Raw genomic sequence first — 18,718 nt, forward strand, 5'->3', positions numbered from 1 at the left:
AAAACACTCAATGACCTAGGAGGAATTTCAGGAAGACTTTTGTTGTAAAAATCACATAAAAATACATAATGCCTATAAAACAGCAATAACTAATTAGATGGGAAGAACAGGCTGGAATGAAAAAGGAATAATGAGCCAAAAATGGGTTTAGGTGAGATTAAAAAATACCGCTAAGAAAGTAAAAAACACAATCTAAAAATTACGGCCACACCAGAGGTCATAAGACTACAAGAAACATTAATATGATTATAAATGTCACAAAAATAATCGTTTTTTGGTTAAATTCCTGAATCAAAAGCAAAGTATAAAGTCTTAGTTTTAAAGATGAGATAACTACATGTACACAGAGAGAAACAAATTACCCAAATATTTGATAAAAATGTTAAAAAAATAATTATATACAAAAAATATTTAAAAAGTGATGAAGAATGAAAGAAATGTCAATTGATATTTACAAACATACCAGTCTAAATTAGGGATATGATTAGTCTGAAACCATTGAGTGTCAGGAAAAAATGATAAGAAGGTAAAAGAGAAGTTAATAAGAAATCAATGATAGTATGAAAAAGGAAAAAATTTCAACATAAAAAGAAGATAATAAAAAAAGGATATTGAGGTCATTTAAGTACTAAACAGTAGGCTGTTCTTTCTATGTAACTATGTTCTCACTCTATCCACTTTCTGTCTCCTATTTTTCCAACATACTTTGGACATTTTAAAATAAATTGCAACACACTTGAAAACAGATAAATTATAAGGGTTTACATCACATTTTCTTACCACAATGTTATAAAACTAGTAATTATAACAAAATGTGATAAAATATTTTGAAGTTAAAACACACATTTCTGAAAGTTTGTGTAAATAGGAAAATAAAAGCTGAGTTTTTAGATTTCTTATAAATATCAAAGTAAATTATGCACCTCAAAACTCAAGCACAGGGGATGAGTCAACATGGTGGTGTGGGAACATGCACAGTTAATGTCTCCCCACAACTAGGGTGCCTGCTGGCCGCTGGTAGGGGACTTTGACCTGCAAGGAGACAGAAGGAACCCCAGAGTGAACCAGTGGGATGTAGGTGGACCAAGGAGGGAGAAGTGGAGCCCAGACAGGATTGGCGTCCCTTGGGCTGGGGAGCTTGCTGCATTCCCAAATCAATTCCCCCTCCCTCCAAAGCCCCATCCAGGCCACGTGGATCCTGGGGACATAGGAGGGAGGCCACAGAGATCAGGAGTGGCAAGCAGGAGGGGCCATCCAGGAGAATCAGGAGAGGAGCAGAGGATGATTACCCTGCTCACTCGGGCACAGGGAGCCTGCTGAGCACCCAGGCTGGTCCCCTGCCCTCCAAGACCCCCATTTCCCCCTACCACATTGGTCCTGGGGCATAGGAGAGAGGCCTGGGAGATCAGAGAGACAGGCAGGAGGGGCCCTCCCAGACCCCAAACCAGAGGAGCAGGAGAGGAGAGGAGGGCATTTGCTCTGCCCACTCGAGCACGGGAAGCCTGCTGGGCTCCCAGGTGAGGTACCCTGCCCTCTGAGACCAGGAGTGGGTGGCACGCCTGGGTCCCTACTGTTCCTTGAGTATAAGCCCCACCCCCCACAGCACTCAGGACCTTTTCCAGCCTTTGGGTCCTGAGCATTGGCCCCATCCGCCACCCAAACCTCACCCTTGCTTAAGCCCCACTCTCCACAGCCAAGGCCTTCCTTCCCCCACCCTTTTTTTTTTTTTTCCTTTTCCCTCCTCCTCTTTTCTACTATTGGGTACAGATGTACATTCCAGTTGTTGATTCATATATATTTTTATTTTTACATTCTTTCTAATAAATCTGTTAATTTCCTAGTTTAATTTTATTTTTTACTTTGTTACTGTTTTTTTTTTTTTTTGTGCTGCCACACGTGGCTTGTGGGATCTTGATTCATGACCCATGGGTCAGGTGGAAGCTCCTGCAGTGGGAGCTCCGAGTCTGAACCACTGGACTAACAGAGAACCTCAGACCCCAGGGAATATTCATCAGAGTGAGTTCTCCTGGAGGTCCTCATCTCAGCACAAAGACCAACTCTACTCAATAGCTTACAAACTAGTGTTGGAAGCCTCAGGCCAAACAACCAGTAAAAGAGGAACACAACCTATTCATTAAAAACAAAAAAAAAATGAGACAGCAAAAAAATATGTCACAGTTGAATGAGCAAGGTAAAAACCTACAAGACTGAGCAAATGAAAAGGAAATAAGCAATCTACCTGAAAAAGAATTCAGAGTAATGATAGTAAAGATGATCCAGAATCTCAGAAATAGAATGGAAGCACAGATTGAGAAAATACAAGAAATGTTTAACAAAGACCTAGAAGAACTAAAGAACAAACAAACAGAGATGAACAACACAATAACTGAAATGAAAAATACACTGGAAGGAATCAGTAAAAGAATAGTGGAGGCAGAAGAATGAATAAGTGAGCTGGAAGACAAAATGGTGGAAATAACTGAGGAGGAGAAAAATAAAGAAAAAAGAATGAAAAGAATTGAAGACAACCTCAGAGACCACTGAGACAATACTAAATGCACCAACATTCAAATTATAGGCATCCCAGAAGAAGAAGAGAAAAAGAAATGGTCTAAGAAAATATATGAAGAGATTATAGTGGAAAACTTCCTTAACATGGGAAAGGAAAGAGTCACCCAAATCCAGGAAGCAAAGAGAATCCCAATACAGGATAAAACCTAGGAAAAATACACCAGTACATATATTAATCAAATTAACAAAAATTAAATGCAAAGAAAAATATTAAAAACAGCAAGAGAAAAACAAACAAACAAAAAAACATACAAAGAAATCCTCATAAGGTTATCAGCTGATTTTTCAGTGGAAACTCTGCAAGCCAGGAGGGAGTGGCAGGATATACTTAAAGTGATGAAAGAAAAAAAACCTACAACCAAGATTACTGTACCCAGCAAGGATCTAATTCAGGTTTGATAGAGAAGTCAAAAGCTTTCCAGACAAACCAAAGCTAAGAGAATTCAGCACCATGAAACCAGTTTATAACAAATGCTAAAGAAACTCCTCTAAGCAGGAAACACAAAGAGAAGAAAAAGACCCACAAAAACAAACCAAAAACAGTTAAGAAAATGGTAATAGGAACATACACATAGATAATAAACTTGAAAGTAAATAAACTAAATGCCCCAACCAAAGGACACAGACTGGCTGAATGGATACAAAAAAAGACCCATATATATGCTTTTGTAAATCAATTGTAAATCAGTTACAGGAAAAAACCTGTAAAAAACACAGAAAAAAACGGGGGTTAAACAGTGCTCTTCTAAATAACCAAGAGATCACTGAAGAAATCAAAGAAATAAAAAATACATAGAAACAAATGACAATGAAAGCAAGGTGAGCCAAAACCTATGGGGCCCAGCAAAAGCAGTTCTAAGAGGGAAGTTTACAGCAATTCAATCTCACCTCAAGAAACAAGAAAAAACTCGCATAAACAGTCTAATCCTACTTTTAAGACAACTAAAGAAAGAAGAGCAAAGAAAACCCAAAGTCAGAAGAAGGAAAGAAATCATAAAGATCAGAGCAGAAATAAATGAAATAGAAATGAAGAAAACAATAGCAAAGTTAAATAAAACTAAAAGCTGGTTCTTTAAGAAAATAAACATAATTGATAAACCCTTAGCCAGACTCATCAAGAAAAAGAGGGAGGAGACATAAATCAATAAAACTAGAAATGAAAAAGGAGAAATCACAACTGACACTGCAGAAATACAAAGGATTATAAGAGACTACTACAAACAACCATATGCCAATAAAATGGACAACCATGAAGAAATGGACAAATTCTTCGAAAGGTACAATTTTCCAAAACTAAACCAGGAAGAATTAGAAAATATGTACAACCCTATCACAAGTAATGAAATTGAAACCATAATTAAAAATCTTCCAACAGGGCTTCCCTGGTGGCGCAGTGGTTGGGAGTCCACCTGCCGGTGCAGGGGACGCGGGTTTGTGCCCCGGTCCAGGAGGATCCCACGTGCCGTGGAGCGGCTGGGTCCATGAGCCATGGCCACTGAGCCTGCATATCCGGAGCCTGTGCTCTGCAATGGGAGAGGCCACAACAGTGAGAGGCCCGCGTACCACAAAAAAAAAAAAAAAAAAATCTTCCAACAAAAATATGTCCAGGACCAGATGGCTTCTCAGGTGAATTCTATCAAACATTTACAGAAGAGCACATTTAGAGAAGAAGAAACGCCGATCCTTCTCAAACTCTTCCAAAAAATTGCCGAGGGAGAAACACTCCCAAATTCATTCTACAAAGCCACCAGCACCCTGATAACAAAACCAGAAAAAGATATCACACAAAATTAAAACTACAGGCCAATATCACTGATGAACAGAGATGTAAAAATCCTGAACAAAACACTAGCAAACAGAATCCAGCAGCACATTAAAAGGATCACACACCATGATCAAGTGGGATTTATCCCAGGGATGCAAGGATTCTTCAATATGTGCAAATCAATCAATGTGATACACTACATTAACAATTTAAGGAATAAAAACAATATGATCATCTCCGTAGATGCAGAAAAAGCTTTTGACAAAATTCAACACTGATTTATTATAAAAAACTCTCCAGAAAGTGGGCATAGAGGGAACCTACTTCAACATAATAAAGTCCATATATGACAAACCCACAGCAAGCATCATACTCAATGGTGAAAAACTGAAAGCATTTCCACTAGGATCAACAAAAAGAGAAGGATGTCCACTCTTGCCACTCCTATTCAACATAGTTTTGGAAGTCCTAACCATGGCAATCAGAGAAAAAAAAAGAAATAAAAGGAATACAAATTGGATAAATAAGGATTAAAACCATCATTATTTGCTGATGACATGATACTATACATAGAAAATCCTAAAGATACCACTAGAAAACTATTAGAACTAATCAATGAATTTGATAAAGTTGCAGGATACAAAATTAATGTACAGAAATCTCTGGCATTCCTATACACCACAACAAAACATCAGAAAGAGAAATTAAGGAAACACTCCCATTTACCATTGCAGCAAAAAGAATAAAATACCTAGGAATAAACCTGCCTAAGGAGGCGAAAGACTTGTACTCAGAAAACTATAAAACACTGATGAAAGAAATCAAAGATGACATAAAACAGATGGAGAAATATACCATGTTCTTGGATTGGAAGAATCAATATTGTGAAAATGACTATATAGCCTAAAGCAATCTACAGATTCAGTGTAATCCCTATCAAACTACCAATGGCATTCTTCACAGAATTGGAACAAAAAATCTTACAATTCATATGGAAACACAAAAGACCCTGAATAGCCAAAGCAATCTTGAGGAAAAAAAAAAAAAAAAATGGATTTGGAGGAGTCAGGCTCCCTGACTTCAAACTATACCACAAAGCTACAGTAATCAAGACAGTAAGGTACTAGCACAAAAACAAATATAGATCAATGGTACAGGACAGAATGACCAGAGATAAATCCATGCACATATTGGCACCTGTTTTATGACAAAGGGGGCCAGAACATACAATGGAGAAAAGACAGCCTCTTCAATAAGTGGTGCTGGGAAAACTGGACAACTACATGTAAAAGAATGAAATTAAAACATTACCTAACACCATATACAAAAATAAACTCCAAATGGATTAATGATTTCAATGTAAGACCAGACACTATTAAACTTTTGGAGGAAAACATAGGAAAATCACTCTTTGACATAAACCATGGGAAGAACTTTTTTGACCCACCTCCTAGAGTAACAGAAATAAAAACAAAAATAAACACATAGGACTTAATTAAACTTCAAAGCTTTTGAACAGCAAAGGAAACCATAAACAAGACAAAAAGACAACCCTCAGAATGGGAGAAAATATTTACAAATAAAACAACAGACAAAGGATTAATCTCCAAAATATACAAATAGCTCATGCAGTTCAATACCAAAAAAACAAACAATCCAGTTAAAAAATGGGCAGAAGACCTAAATAGACATTTCACCGAGGAAGACATGTGCCAAGAGGCACCTGAAAAGATGCTCAACATCACTAATTATTAGAGAAATGCAAATCAAAACTATGAGGTATCACCTCACGCCAGTCAGAATGGCCATTATCAAAAAATCTAGAAACAATAAATGCTGGAAATAGTGTGGTGAAAAGAGAACCCTCCTGCACTGTTGGTGGGAATGTAAATTGATCCAACCACTATGGAAAACAGTATGGATGTTCCTTAAAGAACTAAAAATAGAACTACCATATGACCTAGTAATCCCACTACTGGGCATATACCCTGAGAGAACCATAATTCAAAAAGAGACATGCACCCCAATGTTAATTGCAGCACTATTTACAGTAGCCAGGACATGGAACCAATCTAAGTGTCCATTGACAGGGGAATGGATAAAGAAGATGTGGCACATATATACAATGGAATATTACTCAGCCATAAAAAGAAACGAAATTGAGTATTTGTAGTGAAGTGGGTGGACCTAGAGTCTGTCATACAGAGTGAAGTATGTCACCATATGCTAATGTATATATATGGAATCTAAAAAAAAAAAATGGTACTGATGAACCTAGTTGCAGGGCAGGAATAAAGAGGTAGACATAGAAAACGGGCATGATGACATGGGGTGGGAGGGGGAACCTGGGGCAAAGTGAGAGTAGCATTGATGTATATACACTACCAAATGTAAAATAGTTGGCTGGTGGGAAGAAGAAGCATAGCACAGGGAGATCGGCTAGGTGCTTTGTGATGACATAGAGAGGTGGGATAGGGAGGATGGGAGGGAGGCTTAAGAAGGAGGGGATATGGGGACATGTGTATGCATATGGCTGATTTGCTTTGTTGCGCAACAGAAACTAACATGGTATTGTGAAGCAATTATACTCCAATAAAGATGTACTAAAAAAAAAAAAGGTATCAATAGAAAAAAAAAAAAAAAGAGAACTCAAGCATAAGGACATTTTGAAAATCTGCAGTATTTACAAAAGCTGAAGATACACAGTTCCAAAGATAATCAGCTCCACTCCTATATATATATCTAAACCCAACAGGAGTGCATTCATAAGTTCACTGAAAGGCATGCACTAGAATATTCATTATAGCATTATTTGTAAGCCCAAACTGGAAGCTACCCACATACATGTCCACTCATAGGAGAAGCCATAAGAATTGTGGAACATTCACACAATGGGAATTGACCATCTATAATGTACATAATGCATAATTTATCAACACTAAGTACAAAAACAGACAGGACTAATCTCTGGTTTTATTAGTCATGAGAACAGTTAACTGGAATGGTTTTTACTGAGATGAGAATGTGCTAGGTTATTGGTATTCTGTTTTTGATCTGAGTCTGACTAAGCAGGTATCTTCTGACATGTGAAATCAATCCATTGAGCTGAACTCTTTTGATGTGGTCACTAGTCTTTACTGATACTATGTTCAATAAACACTTAAAAGTACATAGAAATTAAAAATATCATTCCCATGATGTTTTTATTTATTAATTCATTAAAATAAGTAGAAACACATTTTTTTTTTATGTGGTACGTGGGCCTGTCACTGTTGTGGCCTCTCCCGTTGTGGAGCACAGGCTCCGGACGCGCAGGCTCAGCGGCCATGGCTCACTGGTCCAGTTGCTCCACGGCAAGTGGGATCCTCCTGGACCGGGGCACGAACCCACATCCCCTGCATCGGAAGGCAGACTCCCAACCACTGCGACACCAAGGAAGCCCAGAAACACATTTTAATCATGACATGCTTCACAAAACAAAAGAAAAAAAAGACCCCTACTTTCAAAGACTTTTATGATCACTCAAGAAAACAAAATTACAGAGACAAAGAAGCATCAGGAAATCAGTAAGGAAAAATAAATGATAAATTTTTAAAAAATGATTTAAACCTCAGGAAGTGTTATTTATACTGGTTCTATGGGCTCCATGACTATGAATTATCCTGTGAAGTGGATGAAGACTCCATCCAGGACAAATTTAACCTCAGTCAACTCAATGAGCAGGTGCCTCACAGTAGATAAGCTCTAGACATGATCTTGGACCTGGAGTCTGATGAAGAGCTGGAAGACAACCCCAACCAGAGAACCCTGATTAAGCAGTCAGCCAAGATGTTGTATAGGTTCACCCAGACCACCTATATACTCACAAACCATGGCACCACCCAGATGTTGGAAAAGTACTGGCAGGGAGAGTTTGGCTACTGCCCCATGTGTGCTGTGAGAACAAGCCAATGTTTTCCAATAGCCTTTCTGACACCCCAGGTGAGGCCCTGGTGAAGCTCTACTGCCCCAAGTTCATGGACGTTTCCACACCTAAGACACCATCGAGGCAGCACCACACGGAAGGCCCCTACTTGGGTACAAGTTTCCCTCACAATGCTCTTCATGGTGCATGCTGAATGCCGGCCCAAGCAGCCCACTAACCAGTTTATGTCCAAAGTGTACAGTTGCAAGATCCATCCACTGCCCTACCAGGTGCAGTTCCAAGCCACCAGCAACTTTGAGTCCGTCAAGACCGTTCACTGATTCCCAACCCCACCTGTCACTCAGTCTTTGACAGTTCCAGTCCTCCCTTGCCACCTTTAAGGAAACCTCTATGGTTTATATTTTAAATTAAAAGAGTCATTATTGTGGTGTGAATATGAAATAAAGTAGAAAAAAGGCAAAAAAAGCATTTACTCAAAATTTATATAAAATCTTACCAGATATCTTCAGGAAAAAATATTTTAGGGCTTGATGGCTCCTAATATAAATGTTGTAAAATCATAAGGTATTTTTAAAATAATTCTATGGTAAGTTATTTAATTACTAAATAAAATTAATTATTTATATTAAGATACTTTAGCTTCATTGATTAATGTATGAGAAGAATACTGAATAATACCATAATAATGAAAAAAATTTTTAAAAGATCTACAAAAACTACCATGTTGAAAGGTACAAGAATCACAGGTCTTTAGAAAGGAAATTTTCATATACCTAAAATCAAATAATTCTCATATTATTTAAATAGTTGTGGGCTATAAATTGAAATAGACTTTGCTCTGTCAAACCACAGACTGACTCACATTATTTAAAAAAAGCAAATCTCAAATATCACTAACATATAGCAATTAAATCTTAAGAGAGAATATATTTTTATACTTGATAAAATCAATTAAATGCTTAATAAAATTCAAAGAAAGCATAAGTACCAACAGACGTATCTAAACATGACAAGAATGTGTATCTCAATCCACCTATATTTCAAAATGTTCTGGAAATTAATTTAATAGATTTATGATTATAAATGTGAAAAGAAGTTAAAATTTAGGTATTTGATCTAGCAACTACTATAATGTACTAAAAAACCTTTTATATTTGCCTTGGAATAGAGAGTCAAGTCAAAAATAATGAATAATCCAATGAAATCAGAGGGTATACAAAATTTATGAACATCAGTGGGGAGAGATTGGATGACACATTAAATTGAGAATTGGCTAATTATGTCAAGTTGGGTTGATATAAAACATCTCTTAGTTGGAGAACTGAAATTCCAATCCCATCTCAGTGGAAAAAATCAAGATGCCTATTTGGAAAGTGTTGTTAGCCATCAAAATCTAGCTAGGCTAATTCAATGACTAATGATAACACCACACTGCTATGTCAGTGACAACAAATATAGACACTGTAATATTCATATTCTTCTCAGTATATTGTTTGCTAAGCACTGCATGTTGTTCTAGTTTTTTTTTTTTTCATGTTATAAGTGTTAGTTTTTGTTAACTTGATCTTTCTACACCTATCTATCCTTGAGGTGCTTGGATTTATCCTGTAGATACTATGTTGGAATCATGTTAGCCACCTCAGGGTCAGATACCATGAAACATTTTTGTAATCCACAATGGAGACTTTGTAACAAGCTACAGGAGTGGAGAGTAGCAATTTATTTAAGTATAAGGTATAAATGAAGCAGCAAAATAATAACACTAAAATTCAAACAAGACCCTTTCAAATAAGCATATTTGTTGAAAATATTTAATCTAAGAGGCAAGTAGACAGATGATTAAGGGCAAGGAGCAGAAAACTATGGTGTCTTGGAAAACCATATCCATGTGAAAATTGACTACTGTCAGCACCAAGTTATTTCATGTAGTCTTGAATTCAACTGTAATTGAAGCACAGATCATAAATCAGAAAGGTTTTTCAATCTGGCACCCTTAGAGGAAAAAAGTGACAAATGTATTTTCAGATTACAAAGCATTAGTTTATCATTGCACTTTGTTGTGAAGATATAGAACAAAGTTGGAGAATATTTATATGCCACATCCTAATGACACATGGAATAAGAAAGTTGAGCTCACCATTCTGAAACTTAATATCTCTTTTGTTTACTAAAAAAAGCAAAACTGTGATAATCAGATATGTTTCACTTATATCTAGGGATAGTTATATTAAGCATGGTGTTTGTAATAAGAAGCTGCTGTTGCTCAAATGGATATTGCAACATATTTTTCTTGTCCACTCTATTTTATAATCTATGTTAGACAGAATATTTAGCTTACCAACTTACTCTAATTATCCATACGTATACCCCAGTTAACATGTTTTAATTAATGTGAACATTATATAAGTTATATAAATCATCTTGAGTTATGAAAAACTTTTTAAACTATCTTTCTAGCATATTGTTAAGATAAAATTAAAATTTTATTTATAGTCAATTCACTTAAAAACATTTTATCTGAAGATTTTGAGTGGAAAGAAAAAGCATTACCATTACCTGTACCCTCAGAAGGATTGACTGAGTATCTTAGTATCAAATAACATTTACATAAAGTATGAGATAACTTGTTTCTTAATCATATGTATTAGGAAGTATATGCTGCCTTGCTAAATAAGGGTTTGAAAACTCTTATTCTGATGCTTTCTAGTTTCATAATCTTGAGAAAATATACCTAATCTGTATTAAACTCAATTTATTAATCTGTGACATTGACAAACATTGAGTGACTCCTCATAGATTAATTGAAGAGATTAAATAACATAAGCCACATAAAGTATACTACTATACATAGAAAATGATCAAAGTGTATTGACTACTATTGATATTAATTTAATGTAAGTAAGTGTATTTGGTAATTCCACCCAAACAATCTCTCTATAGTGTTCCTGGCTTCTGGAATATTATGAGAGCTATTTTCACTAAAGATGGGAGATGATTCCACTTCAAATACAACATATTTCTTTCAAATATATCTTCAATCCTGTTTCTATTTAGCATCCTTTGAAGTACAAATAAATTTCCAAAGGGAGCCAACCCTCTTTTGCTGAATGTTGTAAACAGATTTTTTCTTATTTATTTACTTATTTTTTGTAAACAGATTTTAATCTCAGTACCTGACAGGACAACACAGCTCTTCTCTTCAGCACACCATGTATTTGTCACTCTACTCAGTGTATCCAGTTTTCTGTGCACTGTAGATCAGTAGCTGTATCTCCATCTCCAGGCATATTTATTTCTGCACTTTTTGTATCACCAAATGATCCTAAGTATGCATTTATTGTTTCCTGAATTTTATATTTCAAAGGCACTAGTTATTGATTGGACAGCTCCAGAAACCTAGATTTATGCCCTTGTCTCCAATCCCCATTCAGGGACAGCTAGAGCAGTGGCCTCTATGCCATTCTTCTCAAAAGCCTAATTGCTTCAGGTGACTATACCTATTATGTTCTGAAAACTCTGAGACTGAATTCAGAGAGTTGAATTCCGTTCTTTTTTGACATGTTCTAACTACATTCATAGAAGGAAACTTGTACACATTTTCAATTTTTAAAATTACCTAAAATAGTAAGACTTTAACTCCCCCTGGATGCCATGCCTCACAATCATGGTTGTTTCTTTGGGACATCAGTCTGGGCAGGAATCTCCTTCTCCTTCTTTGTCAGGAGGTAAAGTCATATATTTGTGCTTGCGTTTGTTCAGTTTCTCCACACTAAGTTTGGAAAGGCTGTTTTGATTATTTTACAATCCTGACATTCAATTGTGATCATGACTAACTTCTTGCAACCAAAACTATAAGAATCCAGGAATAAATCCTCATCTTTCTGTTCTCAGAAGGACAAAGAGTGCCACACTCAAAAGGAAAATTGTTTTTAGTAGACCTATACAATTTTTCAGAAAGGATGCAATTAAAATGTAGACTACAAACACATATTGTACATATTTTACTGCATTGTGTAAGGAAACAAAAACACAGGTAAATAAAAGTAAAATTTCCTTCAGAGTTTTCCAGTTCACTAAAATAGCACTATAAAATGTCTTTGTGAAAGAAGATAATAGGTCTGTTGTTGGTTTCAAAACAGTTCTAGTAGGGTAAAAGTATCTTGAACTGTCAACAAATGTGGCATCCATCTTATCTATTAATGGTCTTGGGAAGACCATTTTCAGAATGCAAAAGTTTAAAACTGAAATTCACTTCATGGGGTTAGAGCTTTTAATGGACTGTCACTGATAAGGAAATGATGGAGAGCACAATGTTTCTGCAATCTCATTAGCTGGATGTGTTGTGTGAAGTTGAATTTCCCAATCTCCAGAATACGAACATATACTACTAGTGAGGAGAGAAGAAAAGCAATTCAAAGTTCTATATTGAACTTTTATTCTTTTGAATACAGCATTAAAATAACAATTTCCATGGCATTGTATTTTCCTTATTTCTTTAGTGAGCAATAAAAATAAATCTCATATTACTTTAGCATAATAACATTCTTCCCAAGGAAATCTATTTTGAAATGACATCTCATGTGGTCAGAGAACTTCCCTTAGTTCATATAAAGTTGGCAACTACACTGTTTTCTTCATTAGAAAGAGACAAGATAATATATTCAATCATCAGTGTCACAGGGGCATGCTTCACAAGTATTTGCTTAAAACTTTTAATGCTGTGCAAATGTGACATTTAAGAAATATTTATTTAGGGTAAACCAAATAAATTTGTTGATTCATTCATGATGCCCATGGAATATGATTTTCTATCGATCATTTATATTAAAATGTCAATGTGTAAAACTAGATCTCAAAGTGCAGGAATATCTGTATATGAATGCAAACTATGTCAATCATGTAGAATTGGTTGACAGGTACACAGATGTTTGGTATACTTCAGCTTAACTGGCAAAATTTCCCTATAAAAATAATGCTTTTCTCTTGTTAATGTAACATTTTTTTCCAATTTAATGGAAAATTTAATTTTAGTCCCAGTTCTGCCACTTTCTTATTTATTTATTTATTTATTTATCCCAGGCAAATCACTCAATCTCTCTGAGTTCCCATGTATTGATACTTTTGTGCCTAGTAACTAGATAATTGCTAAAGACACTTATAATTGTATGATAACTTTAAAAAGACCAGAAACGGGGTAATCTCAAAAATACATTAAATATGTGCAGCAGTGAATAAGAATTCTGTTTTCCTCTATGAAGATGGTTGCTACAAAAGTGCAATGTTTCAGGTGGGAGAAAAATGTGTCTTCTGACATCTGCAGCAGTATTTCCATGCAAACCAGGAAAAAAGAATGACTTCAAAGGACATAATGATAACTAAGATGTATGGAACACTTTCTATCACTGATAGCTTTAAAGATTTCCTTAAAAAATCCTCATAGTAAGCCTCTGAAGTTGATCCCAAAATGACCACTATTTTCTAGATGAAGAACCTGGGACTCAAATTTGGGTAAGACACGCAAGGTGAAGTAGCTAGTAACATCAGAACTGGATTCAGAATATGAGAGTCTGGCTATAGAGGTGATATAATTTAACCATGCTTACAGTGACAATTTTGAAAAAATGTGAGAATTCGTTCAGAGATTTGGAAGAGATATGGAAAGAGACCATCTATTTTAGGCAGAAAAAAATGTATTGAAAGCAATATCCCTTTGTTTCAAAAAATACCTGTATTGCTGTAATTTTAAAATAAACTTTTAAATACTCTTCCCCTTTATCAACTGAGAAACAATTATTTGATTATTGGGAAATATATAAACAATCATATTAGCCAAATGATTAGAGTTGCTTGGTCTTCAACCAATGGCTTTTGGAAGAAAATAAATTTTTCTCTTGATGCTCCTCAAGGAAAAATTGGCATAAGAAATAATTGTCACTTAAATATTTTCTAAATGCTTTTAAGGACTTTGATTAAAATTGGGGAGGGGCAAGACCAAGGTCAAGTACATAATGCTTTTTCTGTTCATTTAACAAGGAGGAACTTCCTGACTTATTTGATTCAGCTCACAAGGACCTTTTTTTTTGTTAACATTCAACACTCAAAAATTTAGAGAGCTCACATTAAAATATGAATTTCTTTCTTTTCCACAAACACTGGAATATCTGCCAAACCTGGTTCTGAATTCTAATGTGGCAATGATCCATGGTTGCTGGGTAGCAGCTGCCACCTTTAGGCAGGCCATGCACTTTGCAATGCTTCCAACCACCTGGGGCCTGCTTCACTCAATTATATTTCCAATCTGGCATTTAAAAAAAAGAATGTTCAGTGCTTTACAATCTCCTCCTTAATGCCACCATTTAATACTTTTTTTTTCCCTTCCCAATACTCATTAGGGTCTTGTGAAATGCCCTGAGTCCAAAGCAATGAATAATTTTTGTTACCATTGGAAAGAAGGATGGATTAATTTGATTAATTTCCTCTGAATGCTTTGAAGTAAAGCATCAAAGAATCACTGTTTACCTCTTGAAATGCTCAGATTTGATTCTATAGCAAAGAAAATGTGATTCAACTTTCATCCAAAGGACAATTGGAGAGCTTTGGAACTTTGTGCTTAAACAAAGACATATCATAGTCCATTTTATTCTTTTATTAAAATATTTAGCATTAATATTATTTACCCCCTGGCATGTATCAGTAAAAATAGTTTCCCTTTAATACGATTTTTTAAGTGTAGATTTATAATTAAAATACATTTGCACTGTAAAAGAAGCTTTTATCCAAGGAAAATAAAATTTGAAACTATTTTAACATACTCAAATTTGTGCTTTCAGAAAACTTCCCGAATTATTGCATTACAATTAGTTGCTATGAAATCATCTAGTCCTTGCTGTTCTGAAAAGAACCTTGCACAGTAGCCCTATAATTATATGTGCAATTTCTGAGTGGATTGAGAACAATAAAAATAATAAATTATATTAAGTTTATGAAAGTATAATTTGTATCATTTAGGGCATAATTTTGATTTTTCAGAATATAATTAGTACTTTGATTCTTTATATAGCTAAAAACTGAAAATGAGATAGAGTCATGCCGCCTTTACAATCCTTAGTATCTCTCTGTCTTTGTCTCTGTCTCTGTCTCTCTTGCTCTCACAAGCACAGAAAACACACAAACACAAGCACACACATACACATAACTGCAATATCTTTTCTACTCAAAGTCTGAAAGGTTATACTTACATGATGTTTTGAAACAACAACACAAAAGAAAAATTAATGTTAAGCCATACTCTCTTAGAGATAGTCTGTAGTATACTCACACATACTGATGGTTAAAATGAAAAATATTTTTAAATGATACACAAGACAGCAATTTTCTATGAGCTTTGATAATGCATGCCTTTTGCCTCTCAGTTCAACTTTATAGACACTATATTGAAGAATCTTAAAAGCAGTTCAGATCACCTTTATGCATAGAACTGTTCATCATAGTTTTACAAAGTGAAAACCTGGAAACAGAATTTCAAAACTAGGAATTAGTAATTTTTTATTTCACAAAGTATATTATTTCACAAAGTATATTATTCTAATGCTATTAAAGTAATATATAAGGAGTGTGTAAAAAAACAAATTCCATCAAATGTATTTCCTTTAATGTTAAGTGACCAAAAAGTGCCAGACATTTCAAAATCCAGTTGTGTTTGTGTGTTGGTATGTGTGAAAACTGACAAGTAGAATATTTATATTAAAAATCAAGTAGCTGAACATAGCCAAGACTACCTTATTAAATAGAAAAAAAATGGAATGACTTACATTATTGAATATAAACACATATCGTGTTACCATCCTCTAAAACACAATTTTTGTACAATCTATACAATCTACATGTAGGATATATATACTCTGTAAAAGTTACTTTTAAATGCTTTTGAGAGCTGTGGTTTTCCCCACTTTATCCTATTCTGATTCCATATTTTTCCAATATTGACCTCATATTGCATTTGTAATCAGAAATAAATTTTTAAATAATAAAGTTGGAGTGAGTCTCAGTGCATCCTGCAGGCAGCTTCCCAGCAAGTACTGTGGGACATCAGTTAAGCAACATCCCAATGGGTGTTCCAGCCACTTCCCTTCGAGTCCAGGACCCACCCCACCTACCCCAAATGTAGCTCCCCATGAGTTTCCTCTACATAGTAAGGAGGAAGTTCTCTGCTTGCTGGCATCCTCCTGTGGAACTTCAGTGAACTTCTCCACTATCTGCTGGGCTACAGCCATGCACCACCAGAGGGGTCTGAGCCTCAGTTTGGGGTGGGGTGTGGTGTTTAGGGGGTGGGAGTGAGGGAGGAAGTTTTGCACTGATATCACCCCTAAGAGTAGTGGCTGTTTTCTCTATTAGGTAATACTGCATTCTTTACTCCATTCACTTGTTATTAGGTATGAATTCTTTTGATAAACTGCACCCATTCCACGTGCCACATGGTTTATCTCCTGACTGAACCGTGACTGAAAAATCAGCATTATTTACAGAAGACAGATTAAAAGAATCCAACTGTTAAAATGTAAGGGTAATATTTAGGTCAAATGTGAGACACAGGGTAACATGAAAAAGCTGTAAATGAAACCTTCCTCATTTGAGAAGAAGAAAGTGAAAAAAAATGTGACTTTGGATATAATGACTAAGCTTCTGAAGAGGAAGAAAAAAAATTATCTTACTGAACTAATTATACAAATAATTGCAACAGTTAGGCATAAAGGTAGTTTTTTTTTAGTTTTTTCTTTTTTTTCTTTTTTTTTTTTTTTTTTTTGGTGAATAGTTGATTTAAAATGTTGTGTCAGTTTAGTTCCAGGTATACAGCAAAGTGATTCAGTTATACATATACAGATATCTACTATTTTTCAGATTCTTTTCCCATATAGTTTATTAGAGAATATTGAGTAGAGTTCCCTGTGAAATACAGTAGGTCCTTGTTGATTATCCATTTTATATATAGTAGTGTGTATATGTTAATTCCTACCTTTAAGGCAGTTTTTGAAATCTATTTTTTTAATGTTTTTCTTTTTTAACATCTTTACTGGAGTATAATTGTTTACCGTGTTGTGTTAGTTTCTGTTGTATAACAAAGTGAATCAGCTGTATACATATGTATATCCCCATATCTCCTGCCTCTGTGTTTCCCTCCCAACCTCCTTATCCCACTCATCTAGCTGGTCGCAAAGCACCAAGCTGATCTGCTTGTGCCATGCAGCTGCTTCACACTAGCAATCTATTTTACATTTGGTAGTGTATATATGTCAGTGCTACTCTCTCACTTCATCCCGGTTTACACTTCCCCCACACCATGTCCTCAAGACCATACTCTACATCTGTGTCTTGATTCCTGGCCTGCCCCTAGGATCATCAGAACCTTTTTTTTCCTTTTTTTTTGAGATTCCATATATATGTGTTAGCATATGGTCTTTGTTTTTCTCTTTCTGACTTACTTCACTCTGTATGACAGACTCTAGGTCCATCCACCTCACTACAAATAACTCAATTTTGTTTCTTTTCATGGCTGAGTAATATTCTATTGTAAATATGTGTCACATCTTCTTTATCCATTCATCTGTCAATGGACACTTAGGTTGCTTCCATGTCCTGGTTATTGTAAATAGTGCTGCAATGAACATTGTGGTACATGACTCTTTGAATTATGGTTTTCTCAGGGTATATGCCCAGTAGTGGGATTGCTGGGTCATATGATAGTTCTATTTTTAGCTTTTTAAGGAACCTCCACAGTGTTCTCCATAGTGGTTGTATCAATTCACATTCCAAACCAACAGTGCGGTTCCCTTTTCTCCACACCCTTTCCAGCATTTATTTGTTTGTAGATATTTTGACGATGGCCATTCTGACCAGTGTGAGGTGATACCGCATGGTAGTTTTGACTTGCAATTCTCTGATGATTAGTGATGTTGAGCATCCTTTCCTGTGTTTGTTGGCAACCTGTATAACTTCTTTGGATAAATGTTTATTTAGGTCTTCTGCCCATTTTTGGATTCGGTTGTTTGTTTTTTTGATATTCAGCTACATGTGTTGCTTGTATATTTTGGAGATTAATCCTTTGTCAGTTGCTTCATTGGCATATATTTTGTCCCATTCTGAGGGTTGTCTTTTCATCTTGTTTATTGTTTCCTTTTCTGTGCAAAAGTTTTGAAGGTTCATTAGGTCCCATTTGTTTATTTTTGTTTTTATTTCCATTTCCCTAGAGGGTGGGTCAAAAAGGACCTTGCTGTGATTTATGTCATAGAGTGTTCTTCCTATGTTTTCCTTTAAGAGTTTTATAGCGTCTGGCCTTACATTTATGTCTTTAATCCATTTAGAGTTTATTTTTGTGTATGGTGTTTGGGAGTGTTCTCATTTCATTCTTTTACATGTAGCTGTCAAGTTTTCCCAGCACCACTTATTGAAGAGGCTCTCTT

General features: G+C 35.4%; 1 pseudogene across 1 annotated transcript in view; it reads left to right on the forward strand.

The window, feature by feature from the left end:
• LOC307051326 (casein kinase II subunit beta-like) overlaps positions 1-8,581 on the forward strand; it is a 78,560-nt pseudogene extending 69,979 nt beyond the window's left edge. Inside the window, exon 2 of the transcript in view lies at positions 7,951-8,581. The product of the transcript in view is annotated as a casein kinase II subunit beta-like (transcript). The remainder of the gene's footprint in view (positions 1-7,950) is intronic.
• The last annotated feature ends 10,137 nt before the right edge of the window (positions 8,582-18,718 follow it).

The sequence above is a fragment of the Hyperoodon ampullatus genome (assembly GCF_949752795.1).
Source record: "Hyperoodon ampullatus genome assembly, chromosome: 4".
Lineage (NCBI taxonomy): Eukaryota > Metazoa > Chordata > Mammalia > Artiodactyla > Ziphiidae > Hyperoodon > Hyperoodon ampullatus.